At 41.5% G+C, this 13,136-nt stretch overlaps 1 long non-coding RNA gene across 1 annotated transcript; it reads left to right on the forward strand.

The window, feature by feature from the left end:
* Positions 1-6,318: 6,318 nt before the first annotated feature.
* LOC141932795 (uncharacterized) lies at positions 6,319-12,912 on the forward strand. Its single transcript, XR_012625925.1, has 2 exons — positions 6,319-6,647; positions 12,724-12,912. It is a non-coding gene; the product is annotated as an uncharacterized LOC141932795 (long non-coding RNA).
* Positions 12,913-13,136: the final 224 nt, after the last annotated feature.

The raw sequence follows: 13,136 nt of genomic DNA on the forward strand, positions 1-13,136 counted from the left end.
CAATTTAATTATTGACTAAATATAGTTGAAGGATACTGTCATGTTTAAGTGTAGAATAGAGTAGTTAAGACAACTATTGCCTGAAAAATGTCATGGTGAGTTAATTCATGATGATGATAATTATACTAAATGGAGAATGTCCGAGTACTTACCAAGCTTAATTAAAATTTGCAGCACTCCTAAGACAGAAATATTGTTATGGTAATTTTAACAGGTAGGTAAATTGCTCACCCTGGCACATGAAGGTTGGGTAATTTACTCAAGGTCACACATCAAGCCTGCAATATAGCCAAAGTAGAGCCTATCACCTAAGATGACTTCCAGCTGCAGTCTTCAAATAATTCCCTCTCTCCTAACGTTTTAGCTTTTTTTCTGAAATAGAAACTGGCTTTCATTCATAGACTTGATTGTTGATAAATTCCTCTATCCTCAAAGGACATATATCTCCAATCTTTCCCCAGTAATTCATGCCAATGTGGCAATTTGCTAGAAAGTGAAGGATGTGAGGGCAAAGAAGAGGACAACATAAAGAAAGAAATAGAGGCAAAAGCTAATAAAAGACAATGGAATGAAAGGAACTAGAGGTAGAATAAAATCAAGGCATACAAGTGAAAGACAAAAGAGTCAAAGGGGAATGAAGAGTCAAAGAAAAGTGAAAGAAATAGGAGAAAATAATGAAATGGGAAAGGACACCATCAACTATTAGCAAACAGGAAATTGTCAGTGAAATCAAAATGCTCTAAGAATTGAGATGCATTTAGTGGAAATGCGCTAAAAGTAAAAATCTAGAGTCTCCACTACAGTATTCTGTTTACATGCCAGGAAATTCCTTACATCCTCAATCCATTAAGTGGTACTGTACGTAGGGACAGAAAAAACTGCTGCCTCTGAGTAAAGATGAAAAACACAGCAAAACTCCTGCAGAGTAACCCTAAAATGGTAACACAAGCAGACTGTGGAAGGAATCCCTACTGAGATCTTTCGATTAACCTTGCTATGATGTAAGTGGGGAGCCTAGATTAAACCAGTCATTTCTTCCTTTTTTGATTCTCCTTTTATGTTACAGTAATGCAAATAACTAGTAGAAATACATATATGAAGGTGGTTGGTTTTTCTTTTAATTCTCAGTTTGCTTCCTTAACTTGGCAAGTAACTTTTTTTTTTCTATTGAAAGCAAGAGTAGTTCAAGATGCTGTTAAAAAAGAGTAGATGGGAAATTCAAAGACAAAAAAACACATCTTAGCTGACAGATGTGGCCTTCCTAACCCAATTAGGAAATCAAAACATGGATTGTGTAGAAGGAGCAGGAGCAGAGCAACGGCTTTTGATCCCAAACTGTTTCTCCTAACATATACAGTGTGTTGGTGACTAGACCCAGGATAGAATGCTCTCCTCTTCCCAGTGCTCTTGGTCATTCTCATGCATTGTTCAGCTAGCATGCAAACAGTATTGAGGTGGTCTGAATGTAAACCCCCATTTAGGTTAATGTTTTTAATGTATGAGAACAGTCTTGTACTAATCTCTGTGGCTCCTTCCATGCAGACTACTCCTTCCCAGAGATGCTGAGAAGCATCTTCCCCTCTCTGCATCCAAATCTTTTAAGAAGCTTTGGTCCCACTAGGATTTCTATCAGAAATAACTGACTACGAGCAAAACAAAAGATCATTTCTATTCTGTCATCAACAGCACCTTCTGCTGCTTCATTGGTCATCTTGCTCAGACTTCCCAGCATGGTTTGCCCATGGAGGTCAGGTGCATGGACATGGTGGTGTTACAGTACAGTTAGAATTGGTTTGCTGATCACTGTTTCCAGACAGACAAACTCTATGTAACTTGTCATACACAAAATTTACTAAAGTTTCCACATATCACACCTGTTGCTTAGTTGTCACCAAATCTTTGGTCAGATAGAATGATACCTTTAGAAAGATGACTGCTTGTTGTCTGTGTGAAAACATTTATTTTCAAGTTTAGTATTTGTGTTAAGTGTCCCTAAAATGCAGTGACTAGAGCACACATGTGAGTGGGAGGAAATGGCAGAATTGCAGCTGCAGTGAATTTACTTCTTATCTGAGTGAATATTTCCACAAGGGGTTTTGTTTTCAGCTCACCGAAGCACAACCAGCCTTCATGATTTAGTTCATCAACCATTAATGGCTTGAGGTCAAGAACAGGTTTCTTTTCTTAACCTCCTGACTGCATGTCCTGGCCACTAAAGAACGTATAGATGCAATCACATGGCACAGGGTTTGATTTAAAAGTTCTCCAAAGAAATTTAATAATGTACTACTCATTGACCCATTTTGTATTTGCTACAGTTTTCACTTGGGAATGTGAAATCTCTGGAGTGCTAACGCTGCTTTGTGAACTGCCTGTTCTGACACAGTCAGGTAATCAGAAATGTCATTGCCAGTGGCTATTCACCACATTTTCTAACTTTTGATTAAATATATCTCATTATTTTTACTCAATATTAGTTATTATTTCCATGACTTTGAAATGAGAATTGCAAATGCTTTGATAATGGGATTAAAAGTCTGAAACTTGAGGAAAGGAATTCTTGCAGAGTCCTGTTTTGTAGCTTTATTTTGCTGTGGCTACTGAATCTCAATAATTATTGTCTTTCCAACAACAATGTCAATGACCAGTGCAGGAAATACAGGTAGATAATTTAGGTCCAGCTCAAGCCAGGCTGTTCTAGTGGCCAAATGGAAAACAAAGTGCACTGAATTTATCCAGCTTCTGGTCCCGAGGATCAGAGAATCCATTCCTTCAGCATCTCCCTCTATGGTCCACACACCTGAAACAGAGAAGACAAGCCCTGGATTTGACACCTTCATGGACCAGACAATACAGCTGACTAGCAACAGCCTAGGCACATGCTACAGCCCTCAAAAGATGACTGATTTGATCAATCCCTGTGCCAGTGTTTGGACAAGAAAATCCTTCCAAATTTCCTGCCACAGTTCCTTTTTGCTACTCAGAAAAGAGATCTGGGTTAAGTGTTACACCTCAGTCTGTAGTCAAACATCCTGGCCTATAAAATTAAGCAAATTTAATACTTGTGGAAATTCTGTACTCTTCATGGACAAATGCTCTCAGTTCTCATGGAGGAAGCTGGAATCTGTAGTGTGTTGCCAGAAGAAAACCTGCTCACTGCAGTCAGGCTCGTATGCTACTTTCCTCAAGGTGCTGTAAAGCCAGATGAAGGTCTCTCATGCCAAAATCTCTGAATCTGTCACATAATCCCTTCTTCGCACCATGATACACCATGATCACAAAGAGACACAGCCAAATTAGTTGTGGACCAGAGGCATAACATTGACTGTTTTATTTGCTGTCATAGACAAGAGTAAGGACATTTGGGGGAAAGAAGAGAGGATGGATATTGTCTTTTAGAATTGTTTGTTAAAGGAATGTTTTGATTCAAATTGAGATACCCACATTTAATAGGAAACTTGGCCAGAATGAAAAAACTTTATTCCAAATCAGGAAAAAATGTCTTGAGAAATTTCTAAATTCCCAGTGGAACAAGTGTTTCAGATGCTCATTGTTCTGGAAACATTTGGTCCATGTTTCATTAAGAAAACTGAGATGTCTTCCTTCTAAGGATTCCTGGTCTGCGTCCCCATTTCCAAGGGCTCTCCTGCTGTTCCACAGGAGTTTGTGTCAGTTGAGGGAGCCCCATCCAATCCAGGTCAGTCACTGATAGCTTGAGTTTGTTCTCCCAGAGCTTTTTTGGACTGCTGATTCCTTGCCACAAGGATCAAAATACCACACAAGGAGTGCAATAGTTTCTGTGGCTCCCTGCTGTCTTGGGTAGATCTTTAGATATTTTTGCCATTACAAGAACTATGGCTTCCAGAGATTTTGCCATTATGGTTTCACACTTTAGAGGCTAGAAAATATGTCTCTAATTTTTGAGGAAGTCGGTGATACTGAGATATCCTGCAGCTATAGGTCCTGGATGATGTAAGGTTTCCAGACAGTTTACCTGGTCTGGAAAGGATCACAGTAAGGTGAAAGTAGGGTGACCCAGAGGCCAGTGGGTGTGGGTGCCCCAAGGTCCCATAGAAGAAATGCAGGGACATCCTGAGGCATCAGATAACGAAAGACCACACACCACAACAGTTTATACCTGCCATTCTTCTGGCAAACTTCACTGAAAATGAGACATTTTCAGAGATAAAGTAGCATTTTCCTGACCTCACAATATAGCATAATTTTTTTCTGATGTGATTTTAGTAAGTCTTATAAGTAAGTCTCATTATTACATTATCTTCAGTTCCACCATCATGCACAGATTAAATAATTCCTAACAGTTTTATAAAGCACAGAACAAACAAACATGACAGAACTTGATTCAAAGTATTTCCTCTGAAAAACATTTTAGATAAAAAAATAAAGACCTGTAAAAGTAAAAGCTCAAATCTGGTTTCAGCATATATCTGTAAATCCAGAATAAGTACACCAAAGACAATGGAGTTATTTAGATTTTTTTACCGCTAATGATTAGCATTATACAGTATTTCTATTATCTCACCAGATCCCTCCCAAATCTAGAGAGACTTTTTAAGGCAGCTACTTTAATATTCTGATGGCAAAAGTTTTTGTATAAATCCACACTCACTTGAATGTTTACAACATTTTTTCTTTTTACGAGCATTCTGGTAAATACAAGTGTTTGTGGAATGCAGCTGAGTGGCTCAATGAATAGCAATAAAGCCAATCTTCAGTTTTTATTCAAAGGAACCTTAAAATATTCTTGAACAATGGTTACTGCGTTTAACAACTTTTGGTGATGACTGAATTAGAAATAGAAATTGTTTGTTTTTCAAGAATATAAAAAAATGCTTTTCAAACATCTATGTGAAAGATCAAAAACTTCAACATTTCAGATGCTTATTGGCAAAATAGGAGCAAAAACTCTGGGTACCTTTGGTGAAAATCTGAAGCTGCAGATTCGTGTATATCCAACTGCTATAGTTACACCTCCCCTTGTATAAGCAAAAGAGAAAATCATGCCCTACCCCACGTGACTGGTTTAAAGTGCCAAACTCCATACTGCAGTGCTGTCATGAGTGACCCCCGTAGGACAAGGGAGCAAGCGCATCACTGGGTAATGGGTGCCAATGTATAAGGACCTGGCACTGCTTGCTTGGGTAGCTGTGGTCTGTGATGTTAAACATGCTGTGTGTGTAAATGAAACAGGTCAGCAAAGGCATACACAGGAGGACTTGCATTTGCAGTGTCTCCTAATTAGCAGGCTCTTCTTGTACTGTAATGCCTGACCGATGTTTGTGGAGGAGGAAGAGCTGTATGGCAAAAGGGCTCCTATACCACACGTGATATATTTTAAAGGGAGCATTTGTGGTCTTAATATTCAGCCATAGGTCTGCCTGAAGGAGCCCCATCCAGTATCTTCTGTGGGAGTGGAGTGTCCACAGGCAGCTGGGGACAGCTGAAGCTGTTGCTTTGTCTGCTTAGAAAGGTAAGGAAAGCAAACTCTGCAGGAGAGAGCTGAGGATATACCCTTACAGATCTATCCTATAAACACCTTGGACAGGAGAGGCTCTGCCATGAGCCTATGTGGGTCAGGTATTGCAAGCCGTGGCTGCTTTGCATGACCATCTCCAAATAGCACAGCAGAGGTTCTTCATGGGCTGGTGTAGTCTGTGAATGGGAAAGGTCTGGTTTAGCCATCTCCATGGGAATCACCCCGTCCCTGCCCTCTTTCCACACACAGAGATGTGTGACTCATGTCCCAGCCGTCGGCCTGTTCCAAGGCCGTGGTGTCATTCATGTTTTGGACTGAGGCTCCTGGGAACTACACTGAGCACCGAAGTGGCCCCAAAGATGCCATGAAAATCAAAGTACAGATTTGGTGGTAAACAGACATTCCTGAATCCCCAAGTTGCATCTCCTGCTTACTGGAGCTTGTACAGCCTTTAAGCTGGGTTCACTGAGCTCCCTGAGACAGAATTATTTTATAGAATAAATAATTTTAAATGAAAACTATAAAATAGTCACACACAATGCAATGTGGACTTCTGAGTGTTCACACCAGAAACCAGGCTCTATGAGACTTTCATCCAGAAAATAGAAATAGCTTTTGTATAAAATTAAAATGAATGAAACCAACTTGACTCTTAAATACCGAGCAGTCACAATAAGTTGCTTGTCCGTAGCCTGATGTATTTACTAAAAGCACATTCAAGAGAAACAGGAGCTACTCAGAAGCAATTTACAAACAGGAAAACAGAGGAAATTGGCTGGGTAATTTATTCTCCAGGAAGTGTTTGCATGGTTGTATAAGCAAGGCACCCAGCAGAAAGGCACTGCCGTGTTGTACCTGTTCATGACTTAATAATCAGTGTCCTTCAGCATGTTCGTTGTGCTAGTGTCAGGTGCTTGCTAATGCAACTTAAAAAGTGCAGTTTTAAGTGCCAAGTGAAGATTTAATTTTAGGATTTTTTTTCCTCATGAAAGAAGACTGAAAACCCCTTAAAGCCCAAACAACTACTATTTTGCTTCCTGGCAACAGAAACTTCATACACATGCACAAACACATATGTAGAGCTGAGCTGCTTATAGTAGCATGTGGAATGTTGGGACACCGAGACCAGATACAAAGTTTTCATCTTCATGTAAGTGTCCAAACTTTATTCCTCTTTATACTCCTGTTTCTCTCCACCATTCAGTGCTTGCTTGCTTGCTGAGAAGCTGCTATGCCTAGGGCTGTTTTGTTCTTTGCTCTCTTCTTTTGCCAAGCTCTTCTTAACACTATCCCTGGTCATTTAAATGGCAATTAGTCAGAAGGAAGCATCTCTCTTTCCCATCCAGTAGCAACCCACACTGAACTGTGCCTGCAGCACTTTACTTAAAGATGTGAAGTAGGAGATAAAGCAGAACTGAAAGGTTTTGGGGCAAAGCTAGATTATCCTCTGGATCTCCCACCTTTCAGGTGTACTCTTTTTCTGCATCTTTATCACTCATAACAGGAATAGAGATTGACTGAAACTGTGATCTGGGGTGGTCATGTCCCTGTTTAGAGCCAGGTCTCTGGGTTTTTCTCTCTCCAGGACAAACACAGGCACAAAGGAATTGAACTGTGATAATATCTAGTGAGCAGAAACCCCATCTGGATCTGGTCCTTTGACTTTATGCTTTTAATAGCAGTATATTTACCAGTAACCAATGACACTGTCCTGGCAGCCTGAGAAGTGGAGACTTGCTCCAGCTGAAGGAGAAGGGGCAAGGAAGGGAACAGAACCCAGTGAGATGCTTTCTGCTCCAGCCACTCAACCAGACTCTTGTTACATGTTAGTCTTAAAACATGACTAGAAGTAATTGTTCAGCACTGCAGAAGAATGTCTGTGTACCCCACCGTTAATGATTAGCTTAATTTTGCATGAATTAGTTGACTTCCTGCAATTACTTCTGCTCTTCCCCACCAGGCAACTGTAGTGTTCTGCTTTCCAAAGGCAGTGAGTTGACAGCTTGCTGACCCTGAATGCCTGTGAGCTACAAGGTGCTCATTCCATTTTCTGCACCAGTCACTAGGCTGAGACATCCAAATTCCAGCAGACACAGGATGGTTTATGGTTTGCTGTCTGCACCAGATGCTTAGCAGGAGGAAAAAAGCGAAGGGAGAGTGTGGAAGAGAGGAATGCGTTCACCTTGCCAAGCTGACAGTCACCCCTTTATGGTGAGTCTGTATGGTTGTAGTCAGAAAATTGACCCTGTTAAAAAAAACAACTTGGTGCTTTCTATTTATTCCCCTTCCATACTCTCTACCTCCAGAGTACTCCATTTGACCAGTCAAAGTGCTTTGCTAAAAGCCAATTCATCCCTGTATCTGGAAAATTAAATAAGGCACTCCTTGCTTTGCACTTCATTGATAAAATCGAAGCATCTGCAGCTGGAGCTCGCCTGATGTTTTTGTTGATACGCGAGGCAGAGCTGAACACAGTGTGCTGTGCTGCAGCCATTCTGCCTCTGCTGGCTTGACTCCTGTTAGTGCTTTTTATTTCCATTTAAGCAGAGTGCTGTGACTCAGAAGGCAGGCAGGAAAAATATGAAAGCAGCAAGGTACCGTGTCCATAGCCGTGGCTGTATTTTGCGTTTCTGTCCAGCATGCTGCAACTTTGCAGTGTAATCTGCGACCGTCGGGACTGACTATTGTAGAGCAAGCATTTTGCACTTGGACACAGCTGAAACTGCAGTCTGACATTGCAAAATAAGGAACATGAGCACTCTGGAATAAAGATTTAGACTTATCAAGGCCCACCGGTCCCAGCTCTGGCATGGTCAGCAGTGCCAGTTCACACCTCAGAGCTGCAAAGCAAGGGACAGAAATACCCAAAAAGCACACACAGGCTCGCTACTTCCACAGAAAATCCCATGTCAGGAGAATATACCCAAAGCTGATACCCGGAAAGTGAATGCTGGACCAGGAAAGGAAAGGTGCCTGCAGGAATACTGGGAACCTGCCGAAGGGAGACTACCACGGGATGACATGTTCATGGAAGAAAATCAAGAAGGTGAATAACTGCGCAGGGAGGAGCCATGACAGAAAACTGTGATCCTCTCTAAGGTGGAGAACTGCAGTTTTGACTCTGGACCTGGTCCCAAGGAGAGGGGAAAGGAGGATCATTCATATGTCCGTTTCTTCAAGGGAGGAGTTTTCTGTGACATTTTCCTACAGCGTATTAACACACTGAACATGGGGTTACAGATGCTCTTGATTATGCACCTCATCAGACTCAGCAGGTCTTTGGTAACATAGCTTTCTGTCTCCAGCTCCCACCATTTATGGAGTAAGGTGATGGCATCCCATACTCCATGTGCTGAAGAGCACAGCCATCATAGACACACCTGGCAAGGGAGTTTGGAAACAGAGCAGTGCTACTCCTTATGGTCTTTGCACTCCTAAGGTGAGCTCCTGAAGAGCCATGGCAGCTGACTGCCAGAGCAGGAGCCTCCAAAGAGAGTATATATTTGCAGTTAAGTTGCTTGTGCTGGCACAGGTTGCTTGATCCTCCACACTGTTGTTGATGTTATCAGTTCTGCATCCTTTTCTGCACTGTTTGTACTGAAGTGAGCTTTCTGTTGTGGGAAGAGTCAGGGGAGTCCACAGGGGCTGCAAATCCCAGAGAACAGAAAAAAAAGCCACCCTGAAACACATCCTGCCCTCTCCAGGCTCTTCAGACCACCTTCAGAAAGGCCTCAGTAGGTGCTTGCCTGCCTCTGTCATCTGAGACACCTGGGGCTGATCCAGATGCACCAGTTTTTATTGGCCCTCACTGACTGCTGCTGTGAATGCACATATAGCTTTGCAAGCTGAATACAATTAAATTACATGGTAAAGCTGGATTTTTGATGGCTCTGACTGAGAAGCTGAAAGGAGGAAGGCTCAAAAAGATAGGTACAAAGGGAAGAGGAATGCACTTCTACTTCTTCAGGGCCTATCTACAAGCATAACCTCACAGAACCCTAATGCTGCACCGACCAAACCTTGAACAGACCTGAAGCACACCAAAGCATGAGACTATGAAGAAAATGCAATTTTGGCAATCCAGAGCAGTATAGCTGTATATTAAGCACTGAACCTGAAATAATAGACTCTGTCCCTCAGATTTGGCATAGTGCTGGGGTCCCAGCAATTTGGAGTATCATGGTCTGTCACCAGGCAAAGGCAAGCACTGAGATCCATAGGCCCAGGTTCAAGAGCTTCACTTGATGACTTAACTGATTTTAGAGCTGAGGTCTGGAGGCTGCTTCTGCAGCTGCATAATGACATTCAATCCTGAGGTGTGCAGGACCTCCCACTGCTCTGCTCCTGGCAGAGACAGCCCAAGCATCTCAGATCCTAACTCAGATCCACCAGCAGAACAGGTAGTAGTGAAAGTGCATGTGAGGAGTCATTATAGCAATTTCTGTGAAGTGGGTGTGCTCAAAAACTTTCTTAATGCAGGTCCTATTGTAGTATTTCTACAAGTAAGTCATCTTCTGCTGTCACTGGGGAAAAATCCTTCTGCTATTAAAATAAATGTCTACAAAAACAAAAGAACTATCAATGAAAACTCCATGATAATAGTGAAAACTCCCAGGTTAAGTGATCAAGAAAACTTACTGAGTTAGCGAAAAATGCACTCTGTTGGAGGCTGTGCTGTTGTTGACACTGGAGACTCATCCCTTGTGCTTACTCCCACTGATAGCTCCTGTCCTGGCCCCTTTGGCACAGACACCGGTCAGAGAGGCTGAGGAGAACTTTTTACCTGCCCCAGACTTGTGCTAGCATTGCCAGGCCCTGACCCCAGAATTTGCCAATGTCCAGCCAGCCAGTGACACCCCAAAGGACCCTAAAGAGAAAAGTATGCTGCTCCTCTGCTTCCTGCCTGCTCTCCATCAGCAAATGCTCTCAAGATTTATGGGCTGACAACTGAAAAAAATATTGCTGTAAATAACTCTGAAGCTCAACATACCTTTGAGTGTGCAGTATTTCCTACATATGTTGTCCAATTTTATATGCATATATAACTGTACTATTACATTTGCATTTTGGTATGTACATGGAAGAAATGGATTTCAAAGGATCATCTAAGAATATACACCAAATACAAAATCTCTCAAAAAAATCTTCATGCAGAAATACTTACGTACTATATTAGCAGGAAAGAGGCTCAGTACAATATGATTTATCTGACTTTATTTGAAAATTCAAAATATTGAGCATACGGAGAAAGTAGCAGTCCATTTATAGAATTAAAACATGAGAAAGGAACACACTGAATGCTTGAAGACATTGAACAAATTTTGGAAAATGAAATCCTATTAACAGAAATATTGTGTTCACTAGAGATAATTATGAAATTACTGAGCTCTCCTGATTACAAATATTTTAAAGATATATAATCCACATAGCAAATAGAAATCCATCTTTAATTCATTTATACTGGATGTATGGTTCAGAAAAGATATCAGATCCTTACATATGTTACTATAGCTAGTCTTAAAAATATAGAAGTATAGGAATATAGAACTTAGTCCATCCTCAACACTGCAGTGCTTCACAATACTGTTTTTCATTTGAGGCCATTCATCTGGTTGCAATGCAGTTCAAAATCTGAGTCTTTTCATTATGAACCACTGCCTATTTCTGACAATCCCATAAGCATCAAATCCTACTTAAAGCAGCCCTTCAATTTATTGGTTCCCCTGTGCATCTTCACAGTCACACTTGTGAAAAATTGCACAGAGAAAATATCTACTTCCATCTTTCCTTCTTAATTTTTCTTTGCTGTGGCATCAGAACAAGGGAATGTGATAGGTATAAAGGAGCTTTGGGTTAAAAAACTCAGTTACTGTCTATTTAACACAACCCATTTGTAGTGCAGTTAGCCTCCTTTAAGACACTAAGCTCCCTAAATTGAAAGAAATATACAAATACCCTGTAGACACATGCATATATAAAATAATATCCACACCTATCTTAATTCCCTGTTTTTTGTGACTTCATACATGGCAATGGCGGTTGATGCTGCATTACATTATTGAGGAAAGGATGCGGATCTCTGCACCAAGCTGCATCTCTGTGAACAGAACTGCCAAGACCCTGTTGTACTGGGACAATGGCTGGCAGCACTGTTATGCCTAATCTCACCCCCCGAGATTGCCACGATTGCTCACGGGCAGCAGGGCTGCGTACCAGCGCTCCACAGCCAGGACCTCCCCACAAGCCAGGCAGCTCGGTCCCTCACAGCACTGTCACCAAAGTGCTTGCAGAGAAAGGGTCCCTCCTGATGAAGCTGTTGAGTGCAGGTGACAGAGGCGTGTGACGGATTAACCCCAGCTGTAGAAATCAGACCCCCTTCTCTGCATGTGCATCCCTCTGTGCCATATACATTGCCTCAGCCCTGATGTCAGCAAAAGTAACATGAGCACACTAACGTACTCCGGAGTCTGGAGGAATGGAGAGATGCAGGACACAGATATTAAACACCTACTTTCCTCTTTGCAGAAAAGAACAGAGTGGAGTGACAGCTCTTAGATAAGCGGGTCTCCTTGCTGAATTCATCACCAGGAGAGGTGTCAGATACCACAGTGCAAGGGACCCTCGGAGGGAAATAGCTGGCAGAGAGCAACATGAAGGAGTAGCCATTCACTTCAGGACCTACTGGGCAAAATTTGGTGTGAAAAAGAGAAGCATGAGGGTACTTGCTAATAGTATCTAGATACAAAAAGTTGATTTGAAGAGTGAGAGAATTAATTGGAAGTGGAAAGGGACAATGTGACTGAGTTACCACAGAGATGACTTAGGAAAATCCGCATTGCAGTAAGCCAGTTGTGAAATCTCCATCCCTGGCCTTCCTTACGCAGGGTCTAAAAAATAATATAGATAAAAGTGGTTCTGCTTTGGGAAGAAATCAACTGCATTACCTCCCAGGGTCCTTCCTAGGCCTATGCTTTTCTGCCCATTTACTCTTTTAATTACTTGGGAGTTTTGCTCTAACTCTTACTTGCTAAGTAAGGCTGAACATTGTGCAGCTGAACTCTGGGAGAAGGGGGCTGTTTTAAGTAGCTGGGTCTGGCAAGGTCCTTGGAGCTTCATGGCTAGTGTGGAAGTGAGTCTTAATGGCTGTTCATTAAAACAATTAGTGACAAAATGCTGTTAGTCATCTTTTTCATAACTAACAAGGTTGCTTTTGTTTTATCCTCCAGACCCTGATGTTTCAGCTAGAAATATATATCCAAAGCATGGAGCTACCACTATTTCTTATCTTTTAACCTGGGCATTGTCGAGAAAACAGAATGTTCTCCATTCATCCTCTTCTGCAGCTCTTAACAAGCATCAGAAATAATTAAGCTATTTTACCCAGCAGCAAAACATTAAATATTCTTTGAAAAGTATGCTTAATTGAAAGGAACATCTTCATTTTCCCCCTATCTTTTATGCCAAAGCCTCATTTTCTCTGCTTCATGATGTAACATTCTTGCACTTCTGTAGTATGTTTTCTGTATGTTTTGCTGGCTGTCTCAGCCTTGGAAGGCTTGGGTCTTCCAAGTAGCATCATAAGGAAAAAAAAATGGGTTCAGTAGAAAATATGTATAAAATATGCTTTTAATTCTGGTAT

Source organism: Strix aluco, chromosome 1 (genome assembly GCF_031877795.1).
Source record: "Strix aluco isolate bStrAlu1 chromosome 1, bStrAlu1.hap1, whole genome shotgun sequence".
Taxonomy (NCBI): domain Eukaryota; kingdom Metazoa; phylum Chordata; class Aves; order Strigiformes; family Strigidae; genus Strix; species Strix aluco.